This window comes from Coregonus lavaretus (assembly GCF_964263955.1).
Source record: "Coregonus lavaretus genome assembly, contig: HAP1_SCAFFOLD_345, whole genome shotgun sequence".
Taxonomy (NCBI): Eukaryota; Metazoa; Chordata; class Actinopteri; order Salmoniformes; family Salmonidae; genus Coregonus; species Coregonus lavaretus.
The window spans coordinates 469,611-479,891 of record NW_028164097.1 but is presented as its reverse complement, the minus strand read 5'-3'; the positions used below and the strand labels follow the sequence as shown (position 1 = coordinate 479,891).

Genomic DNA, 10,281 nt, shown 5'->3' with positions numbered 1-10,281 from the left:
TATCCTATTTTGAACAGCTCCAAACACTTCCTCCAAATTTGTACTCTTGGCCCCACCTTGAGATTACTGCTATATAGGCCTATAAAATCACTTAATCACCTGAAATTGTTAGGCTATTACATTTTTGCTTGAAGTAACGTTGTTGTATACTTTTGTTTTGTTTTCTGACATGTAAGTCAATTACTTTCCCTTTCTTTTTAAATGTGTTTGGAGGCATTCTGGGGAGAGGGGGAGGTCAAAGGGGGACTAAAAGGGGAGAAATGTACCATGTCTTTACATGTTATCTTTCATTCATTGTGAATACAAAATATATTTTTTAAAGGGGAGGCTTTGAAGCCAGATTTAGCGGATTTTGCTGTTTAGTTTTCCTCAACCTGTGTTTTGTTTCTCTCTCCTCTCCCTGTTAGATGGTGAGGCTGCTTCTCTCCAGAGGAGCCAACATTAATGCCTTTGACAAGAAGGATCGCCGAGCAATCCACTGGGCTGCTTACATGGGTGATGAGTTTACCACATCATTTACATTCTGACTAATGTCCTTTATACCAATGAATGAATGAATGAATGGACTGTGTGTTAGTCTCACAGCTCAGCTGTATGAGCCACGTCTAGTGTGTTATTATGTCAGAATCATGTACTTAGTAGGTTGATTAGATGTTTTCAGTTGTACTAACATGATGTAGGTGTTGCTTATGGTGCTGTGTACCACTGTAAACTAATCTATCTCTCCCTCTCTCTGCCTATCTCTCTGTGTTTGTATCTCTGTTTCTCTCTTAACCCCCTTACTATCTCCCTCCCCTTCTCTCTCTCTCTCTCTCTCTCTCTCTCTCTCTCTCTCTCTCTCTCTCTCTCTCTCTCTCTCTCTCTCTCTCTCTCTCTCTCTCTCTCTCTCTCTCTCTCTCTCTCTCTCTATTTATCCCTCCCCCTCTCTCTCTACCATAGGGCACATTGAGGTGGTGAAACTTCTGGCCTCTCATGGATCAGAGGTGTCCTGTAAAGACAAGAAGGCCTACACCCCTCTCCACTCTGCAGCCTCCAGTGGAATGATCAGTGTGGTCAAGTACCTCCTGGACCTTGGAGTGGATGTGAGTCAACACGCATTCAAATGTGTAGTCACTGTTCAATTACAACTCAATGAAAATACAGAGCTCTAGTGGGTTGGCGAATGATTTCCTTTCAAGTAATGAAGAGATGGAGGTTGGAGCCAGTGTTTTGGGCCAGGGGGTTTTCAGAACCAAGTGACCTGATCAGGAATGTATTGTTTTGTTCCCCCCCCCCCCCCTCTCTCTCTCCACTCTTTTCCCTCCCTTGCTCCCTCCAGATAAATGAGCCCAATGGTTACGGTAACACCCCCCTCCACGTGGCATGCTACAACGGGCAGGACGTGGTGGTGAATGAGCTGATCGAGTGCGGCGCCAACGTGAACCAGGTGAACGAGAAGGGTTTCGCCCCACTCCACTTCACGGCCGCCTTGCGCCATGGGGCGCTCTGCTTGGAGCTGCTGGTGGGCAACGGGGCCCTCGTCAACATCAAGGTGAGGAGACCGGATGACCAACACTGTGTCTGAACTAAATAACACCCTATTCCCTATGTAGTGCACTACTTTTGACCAGGGGCCCATAGAGCAAGGAGCCGTGGTGGCACTGCCTGTGTCCCAAATGGCACCCTGTTCCCTTTATAAGTACACTACTTTGGTTCAAAAAGTAGTTCACTATGAAGAGAATAGGGTGCCATTTGGGACGCACACACTGACGCAGCACATGGCTTAGTATTTGGCCCTGGTCTACATTCAAATACCAATGGAATAGGCCTAACAATGCAAACTAAATGCAATCAAGCGCTCCTCCAATACGTGTTTGATTTTGCCTGTGGTCAGCAGCACAGACTGCCGTGTGAACCATCTTTGTCTTTCTATCTGCAGAGTAAAGATGGAAAGACCCCCCCTCCACATGACGGCCATCCACGGACGCTTCTCCAGATCTCAAGCCATCATCCAGAATGGTGAGTCGCTGTGAATGCTCTCAACTGAATATATATGAACCAGTAGGCTCTTCAGCATTGTCTTTAGTCTTCAAACCATGATTCACTGGCACAGAGCAATGTTACTTGCAATGTGGTTGAACATAATGCTTCATGATGCCTCTTGGGTCAAGTGGTTGACGTGTGTGTGTGTGTGTTCTGTAGGTGCTGAGATCGACTGTGAAGATAAGAATGGAAACACACCCCTGCACATCTCTGCTCGCTACGGCCACGAGTTACTCATCAATACACTCATCACGAACGGAGCTGACACAGCCAAGTGAGAACACACACAGTTTCCAGCAATAATGCAACATGCATCTGCAATTCTGTCATTGACCGAATAGCCGCTTGGAGACTATGCTCAACACATTGTGGTGTGTGGGGGGTTGATAGACAGGGCATTGCAGCATGCTGATGTGTTGATCTGCTGTGGGGTTTAATGAGGACTGTGATGTGGTGCTGTTTCCAATCTTAGCTGAATGAACTGTAAGTCGCTCTGGATAAGAGTGTCTGCTTAAAGTCTAAAATGTAAAAATGTGTTGCAGGCGAGGCGTCCATGGGATGTTCCCCCTCCACCTGGCTGCTCTCAGTGGGTTCTCTGACTGCTGTCGGAAGCTCCTCTCATCAGGCTTTGATATAGACACCCCTGACGACTTTGGAAGGACCTGTTTACATGCTGCAGCAGCTGGAGGGTGAGTGGACTGGTCCAGGCTTTACACCAAGGAATATTTAGTTCATGAACTGGAAAGCCACCAGAAAGAACAAACACATATTCACACTCTTACATTTCACATGGTTTAGCAGTATTGTTTAGAGTTATTTAAAAAATCGTATAGATCATTAGTGCGGTGTCATTTCTGTATAATGTGGTTCCATGCCATGGTGGTATTGACTTGAGCTCTGGTCTAAATTGTCTTTATATCTTCTTGAAAGAGAAGCCTGCAAACTGCTCTTGCTAGTATCACTTTTTATTATTGCTTTTAGTAGCATTATAAAAACAGTGATACTAGCAAGAGCAGTGTACGGGTTTCTCTTTTCTTTCAGGTTCTCATTGTTACCATCCACCTGATAGCTCAGATGAACGAGAGCCTTTCTGAACTTGATATCTTGTTACCATCCACCTGATAGCTCAGATGTACGAGAGCCTTTCTGAACTTGATATCTTTTTACCATCCACCTGATAGCTCAGATGAACGAGAGCCTTTCTGAACTTGATATCTTGTTACCATCCACCTGATAGCTCAGATGAACGAGAGCCTTTCTGAACTTGATATCTTGTTACCATCCACCTGATAGCTCAGATGTACGAGAGCCTTTCTGAACTTGATATCTTGTTACCATCCACCTGATAGCTCAGATGTACGAGAGCCTTTCTGAACTTGATATCTTGTTACCATCCACCTGATAGCTCAGATGTACGATAGCCTTTCTGAACTTGATATCTTGTTACCATCCACCTGATAGCTCAGATGTACGAGAGCCTTTCTAGACTTGATATCTTGTTACCATCCACCTGATAGCTCAGATGTACGAGAGCCTTTCTGAGCTTGATATCTTGTTACCATCCACCTGATAGCTCAGATGTACGAGAGCCTTTCTAAACTTGATATCTTTTTACCATCCACCTGATAGCTCAGATGAACGAGAGCCTTTCTGAACTTGATATCTTGTTACCGTCCACCTGATAGCTCAGATGAACGAGAGCCTTTCTGAACTTGATATCTTGTTACCATCCACCTGATAGCTCAGATGTACGAGAGCCTTTCTGAACTAGATATCTTGTTACCATCCACCTGATAGCTCAGATGTACGAGAGCCTTTCTGAACTTGATATCTTGTTACCATCCACCTGATAGCTCAGATGTACGAGAGCCTTTCTGAACTTGATATCTTGTTACCATCCACCTGATAGCTCAGATGTACGAGAGCCTTTCTGAACTTGATATCTTGTTACCATCCACCTGATAGCTCAGATGTACGATAGCCTTTCTGAACTTGATATCTTGTTACCATCCACCTGATAGCTCAGATGTACGAGAGCCTTTCTGAACTTGATATCTTGTTACCATCCACCTGATAGCTCAGATGTACGAGAGCCTTTCTGAACTTGATATCTTGTTACCAGGAACCTGGACTGTCTGAATCTGCTGCTCAACACAGGGGCAGACTTCAACAGAAAGGACAGCTTCGGAAGGTCTGTCTGTGGCATCAAATAACTTTCATATGTGATCTTTATGATAATGGGGAATATAGTATAGGGGCATATAGGAATTATTATGGGGAAGATTGGGCGGCAGGTAGCCTAGCGGTTAAGAGCGTTGGGTCAGTAACCGAAAGGTTGCTGGTTCGAATCCCCTAGCCGACTAGGTGAAAAATCTATGTGCCCTGCAGAAAGGCACTTAACCCTAATTTCTCCTGTAAGTCGCACTGGATAAGAGTGTCTGCTAAATGTAAAATGTAAATGTTTTACAGCTCCAATAAGCTGTTTCTGTTGTTGATGTTGAATGGTTTCTGTGCGTTCTTCTAGGAGTCCTCTGCATTATGCGGCAGCCAATTGTAACTACCAGTGTCTGTTTGCCTTGGTGGGGTCTGGGGCCAGTGTGAACGATCTGGATAAAAGGGGTTGCACCCCGCTCCACTACGCTGCTGCCTCCGACACAGACGGAAAGTACGTCTCACACCTCTCTTACTGTTGTGTGTGTTGTGGTGCCATGACCTTTCACATTTCACTGTAGTCTGGAGAGTATGTTGTGGTGCCATGACCTTTCACATTTCATTGTAGTCTGGAGAGTATGTTGTGGTGCCATGACCTTTCACATTTCACTGTAGTCTGGAGAGTATGTTGTGGTGCCATGACCTTTCACATTTCATTGTAGTCTAGAGTATGTTGTTGGTCGTGTTTGAATACATACTAGTGTTAAAATCTGCAGTGTGAAAGCTTGGCCACGTCTCCTTTGGGAAAGTGTCTCTGCTTGCTTATCTGTCTGTCTTGATGTTGGTATAATGATTAGTGAACTCTTGACCTCTGACCTCTAGGTGTCTGGAATATTTGCTGTGAAACGACGCTAACCCAGGGATCAGGGACAATCAGGGCTACAACGCAGTCCATTACGCGTCTGCGTAACAGGAAGTGGCGTTTCCTACCGAAAATGCATAAGTTTCCAAAGATCATGATTAAGGTAGGGTGCTCTGTGTTTTGAGATTACCTCTGTAAGGCAGGGCTGAAATTTACCCTACAGATTCACTACACCCCTATTGTCTCTCAGCATTAGAACAATACTGTTGTCATTGTCTTTAGGAGGTTGAGTGAGGACGCTGTAATTCAATCCTAATACACATGGGAGAGAGTCAATGGCTATGTCCCAAATGGCACCCTATTCCCTATATAGTGCACTACTTTTTACCAGCGCTCTATGGGCCCTTTTCAAAAGTAGTGCCTTATGTAGCGAATAGGGTGCCTTTTGGGATGCACACTCTGTATTTTACACAGGCTCAGTTGTCCTGATGTGTTTTGTCAACAGCTGTTCAAGACAAAAGGGGAACCGAAGAGCCACCCTAAACAGGATGCACTGCCTACCAAACGTCTCAGAGAGACTCATATTTCTCAGGGTAAGTGATAAGCATCGATAATGTCATATTGATGTATCACCCTATGACAAGCTTGTTAAAACAGTGACAACAGATACAGGCAGACGGACGGGCAGGCAGACAGACAGACAGACAGGCAGGCAGGCAGGCAGGCAGGCAGGCAGGCAGACGGACAGGCAGGCAGACGGACAGACACAAACACACACATTCATTTTCTGATTATGAAATGTTCTTATGACAGATGCTGAGTGTGAGGTTCCAGAGGTTCCATCCACTTCCCCTCCCAAGGAGGACCTGACAACCACACCGGCCCCTGCTCCCCAGGAGTCCCAGTCCCGTAAACGCCCACTCATAGTCAGGGTGTTACACGCTCTCTCCAGAGCCATCTCCAAACCATTCAGAGGAGCTTCTGGGAAGAAGAATTAGCCAAATGCCTGATTTTATTAATATTATATTTTAATCAGAGCCTTTATTTAATAAAACATTACTGCATTGATTTCTGTCTATAGTAGTCTTCATGTATGTGCAAGATAACGGTAAAGTACTTCAAACCACATAGTCAAAAGTATTCATAGTGAAGTACCGTTTATGATTATTGATTGTGGAAATACACATAATACAGAAAAGTTGTTGTCACATACAAAGACAGACATAAAGGAGAACTCCGTAGACCAGTCACATTCTCAAGCCATAACTAAATCCATGAATGGATCTCCTATAAGATGACAGGAGAACATTTGTAACACTTTCTATGAATCCAGGCTCTGTCGCAGCCGGCCGCGACCGGGAGACTCATGGGCGACGCACAATTGGCCCAGCGTCGTCCAGGGTAGGGGAGGGAATGGCCGGCAGGGATGTAGCTCAGTTGATAGAGCATGGCGTTTGCAAGCAAAACCTCAAGACTTCCTTAGTATTTGATTTTGTGCACCAGCTGTTGTTTACAAATATACACAGACCGCCACCCCTTGTCTTACCGGAGTCAGCCGCTCTTTCCTGCCGATGTAGCATATATCCCGTCAGCTGTATGTTGTCCATGTCGTCCTTCAGCCACGACTTGGTGAAACATAAGATATTACAGTTTTTAATGTCCCGTTGGTAGGATAACCGTAATCGTAGGTCTTCTAATTTATTTTCAAATGATTGAACATTGGCTAATAGGATTGATTGAAGAGGCAGTTTACTTGCTCGCCGTCGGATTCTTACAAGGCACCCTGACCTACGTCCACGATATCTCCGTCTCTTTCTCCTGCGAATGACGGGGATTTGGTCCTTGTCGGGTGTCTGTAGGATATCCTTCGCGTCCGACTCGTTGAAGAAAAAATCTTCGTCCAATATGAGGTGAGTAATCGCTATCCTGATATCCAGAAGCTCTTTCTGGTTATAAGAGACGATGACAGAAACATTATGTACAGAATAAATTACAAATAACGCGAAAAAACACACATTATAGTACAATTGGTTAGAGGGCTGTAAAACGGCAGCCATCTTCTCCGGCGCCATCTCCCCAGATGCCTTTAAACAGCTTGGAAAATCACCCCCACAGCATGATGCTGCCACCCCCGTGCTTCACGGTTGGGAGGGTGATCTTCGACTTGCAAGCAACCCCCTTTTTCCTCCAAACATAACAATGGTCATTATGGCCAAACAGTTCTATTTTTGTTTCATCAGACCAGAGGACATTTCTCCAAAAAGTACGATCTTTGTCCCCATATGCAGTTGCAAACCGTAGTCTGGCTTTTCTATGGCGGTTTTGGAGCAGTGCCTTCTTCCTTGCTGATTGACCTTTCAGTACCTTTTGTACCTGTTTCCTCCAGCATCTTCACAAGGTCCTTTACTGTTGTTCTGGGATTTATTTGCATTTTTCGCACCAAAGTACGTTCATCTCTAGGAGACAGAACGCGTCTCCTTCCTGAGCGGTATGACGGCTGCGTGGTCCCATGGTGTTTATACTTACGTACTATTGTTTGTACAGATGAACGTGGTACCTTCAGATGTTTGGAAATTGCTCCCAAGGATGAACCATACTTGTGTACGTCTACAAATTTTTTTTTTGAGGTCTTGGCTGATTTCTTTTGATTTTCCCATGATGTCAAGCAAAGTGGCACAGAGTTTGAAGGTAGGCCTGGAAATATATCCACAGGTACACCTCCAATTGACTCAAACAATGTCAATTAGCCTATCAGAAGCGTCTAAAGCCATTTTCTGGAATTTTCCAAGCTGTTTAAAGGCACAATCAACTTAGTGTATGTAAACTTCTGACCAACTGGAATTGTGATACAGTGAATTATAAGTGAAATAATCAGTCTGTAAACAATTGTTGGAAAAATTACTTGTGTCATGCACAAATTAGATGTCCTAACCGACTTGCCAAAACTATAGTTTGTTAACATGACATTTGTGGAGTTGTTGAAAAACGAGTTTTAATGACTCCAACCTAAGTGTATGTCAACTTCCGACTTCAACTGTATGTCTCCTTTACTATGTGACTAGCTCTCAGCACGTCTCAGATATCACTGGGGTAATAGAATAGGACTACACTACAAAAAGACTGAAAAGGAAATTGAAAGTGATGTCAGACAGATGACAGGAGGGATATTGTAAAGACATCAGCTCTGGGATACAAAGTCTCATCTTCTCAGAACTGGAGTCATAATATTTCACTTTACTGCTGAGGGTGCAGAGTGTTAAACACACACACGGACGGGCGGACGGACGGACGGACGGGCGGACGGACGGCTATGATGACACACCAAATGATGACCACCAGTCAGAGACCACTATGATGACACAACAAATGATGACCACCAATCAGAGACCTCTAAAATGACACACCAAATGATGACCACCAATCACAGACCACTATGATGACACACCAAATGATGACCACCAATCAGAGACCACTATGATGACACACCAAATGATGACCACCAGTCAGACACCACTATGATGACACACCAAATGATGACCACCAATCAGAGACCACTATGATGACACACCAAATGATGACCACCAATCAGAGACCACTATGATGACACACCAAATGATGACCACCAATCAGAGACCACTATGATGACACACCAAATGATGACCACCAATCAGAGACCACTATGATGACACACCAAATGATGACCACCAATCAGAGACCACTATGATGACACACCAAATGATGACCACCAATCAGAGACCACTATGATGACACACCAAATGATGACCACCAATCAGAGACCACTATGATAACACACCAAATGCGTTTGATGGATCCTTTTTGTGTTCTTCTAATGCCTCTTAAGGGGACAGTAATCAAAATGTAACTGAAAGTAATCAGATTACATTACTGAGTTTGGGTAATCCAAAAGTTACGTTACTGATTACAATTTTGGACAGGCAACAAGTAACTGACATCATCTTCTGCACATCTATCACTCCAGTGTTAATACTAAATTGTAATTATTTTGCACTATGGCCTATTTATTGCCTTACCTCCATAACTTACTACATTTGCACACACTGTATATAGATTTTCTATTGTGTTATTGACTGTACATTTTGTTTATCCCATATGTAACTCTGTGTTGTTGTTGTTTTTATCGCACTGCTTTGCTTTATCTTGGCCAGGTCGCAGTTGTAAATGAGAACTTGTTCTCAACTGGCTTACCTGGTTAAATAAAGGTGAAATAAAACAAAAAAAAACTGTAACACACACTATATTACAAACAAACACGATGAAACACTGCCACCTAGTGCTCATTAAACAGTTTAGCGGTATGAACAGACGCACTCTTGAACCATTCTATTGTCTGGTATGGACTTTAATCTATGGATTAATCTAAAATCCAAAATCAATGTGTAATCTATGGATAAAGATCAAGTTTGAGTAAGATAGTATCTCTCTCTCTCTCTCTCTCTCTCTCTCTCTCTCTCTCTCTCTCTCTCTCTCTCACTCTCTCACTCTCTCTCTCTCCAGTCTATCTCTCTCCAGTCTATCTCTCTCCAGTCTCTAGAGAGAGAGAGAGAGAGAGAGACTGGAGAGATAGAGACTGGAGAGAGAGACAGAGAGAGAGAGAGAAAAAGAGAGAGAGAAAAATAGAGAGAGAGAGAGAGATGGCGAGAGAGAGAGAAAGAGAGAGAGAGAAAGAGAGAGAGAGATGGCGATTGAGAGAGAGAGAGAGAGAGAGAGAGAGAGAGGGAGAGGGAGAGAGAGAGAGAGAGAGAGATGGCAAGAGAGAGAGAGAGAGAGAGAGAGAGACTGGAGAGATAGAGACTGGAGAGAGAGACAGAGAGAGAGAGAGAAAAAGAGAGAGAGAAAAAGAGAGAGAGAGAGAGATGGCGAGAGAGAGAGAGAGAGAAAGAGAGAGAGAAAGAGAGAGAGAGATGGCGATTGAGAGAGAGAGAGAGAGAGAGAGAGAGAGAGAGAGGGAGAGGGAGAGAGAGAGAGAGAGAGAGAGAGAGAGAGATGGCAAGAGAGAGAGAGAGAGAGAGAGAGAGATACTATTCAAAAAATTTCAAATAGAGCAGCTACTAATGAAAAAATGAGTTTTTAGAGTGAAGTACATCGGAAAAAAACCAAAAGAAAACTGCAAGACTGAATAAGAGACAAAACAAGCAACAAACAAAGAAGAAAGGCTTTTGAAAAAGTAACTATTTTTCATAAAACTGTACAGTTATCTTAGCTAG

General features: G+C 43.9%; 1 pseudogene across 1 annotated transcript in view; it reads left to right on the top strand.

Moving 5' to 3' along the window:
• The first annotated feature begins 407 nt into the window (after window positions 1-407).
• Window positions 408-10,281, top strand: part of LOC311117454 (serine/threonine-protein phosphatase 6 regulatory ankyrin repeat subunit A-like) — a 42,213-nt pseudogene continuing 32,339 nt past the window's right edge. Inside the window, exons 1-8 of the transcript in view lie at window positions 408-495; window positions 940-1,082; window positions 1,319-1,531; window positions 1,919-1,998; window positions 2,182-2,296; window positions 2,565-2,711; window positions 4,145-4,213; window positions 4,547-4,687. The product of the transcript in view is annotated as a serine/threonine-protein phosphatase 6 regulatory ankyrin repeat subunit A-like (transcript). The remainder of the gene's footprint in view (window positions 496-939; window positions 1,083-1,318; window positions 1,532-1,918; window positions 1,999-2,181; window positions 2,297-2,564; window positions 2,712-4,144; window positions 4,214-4,546; window positions 4,688-10,281) is intronic.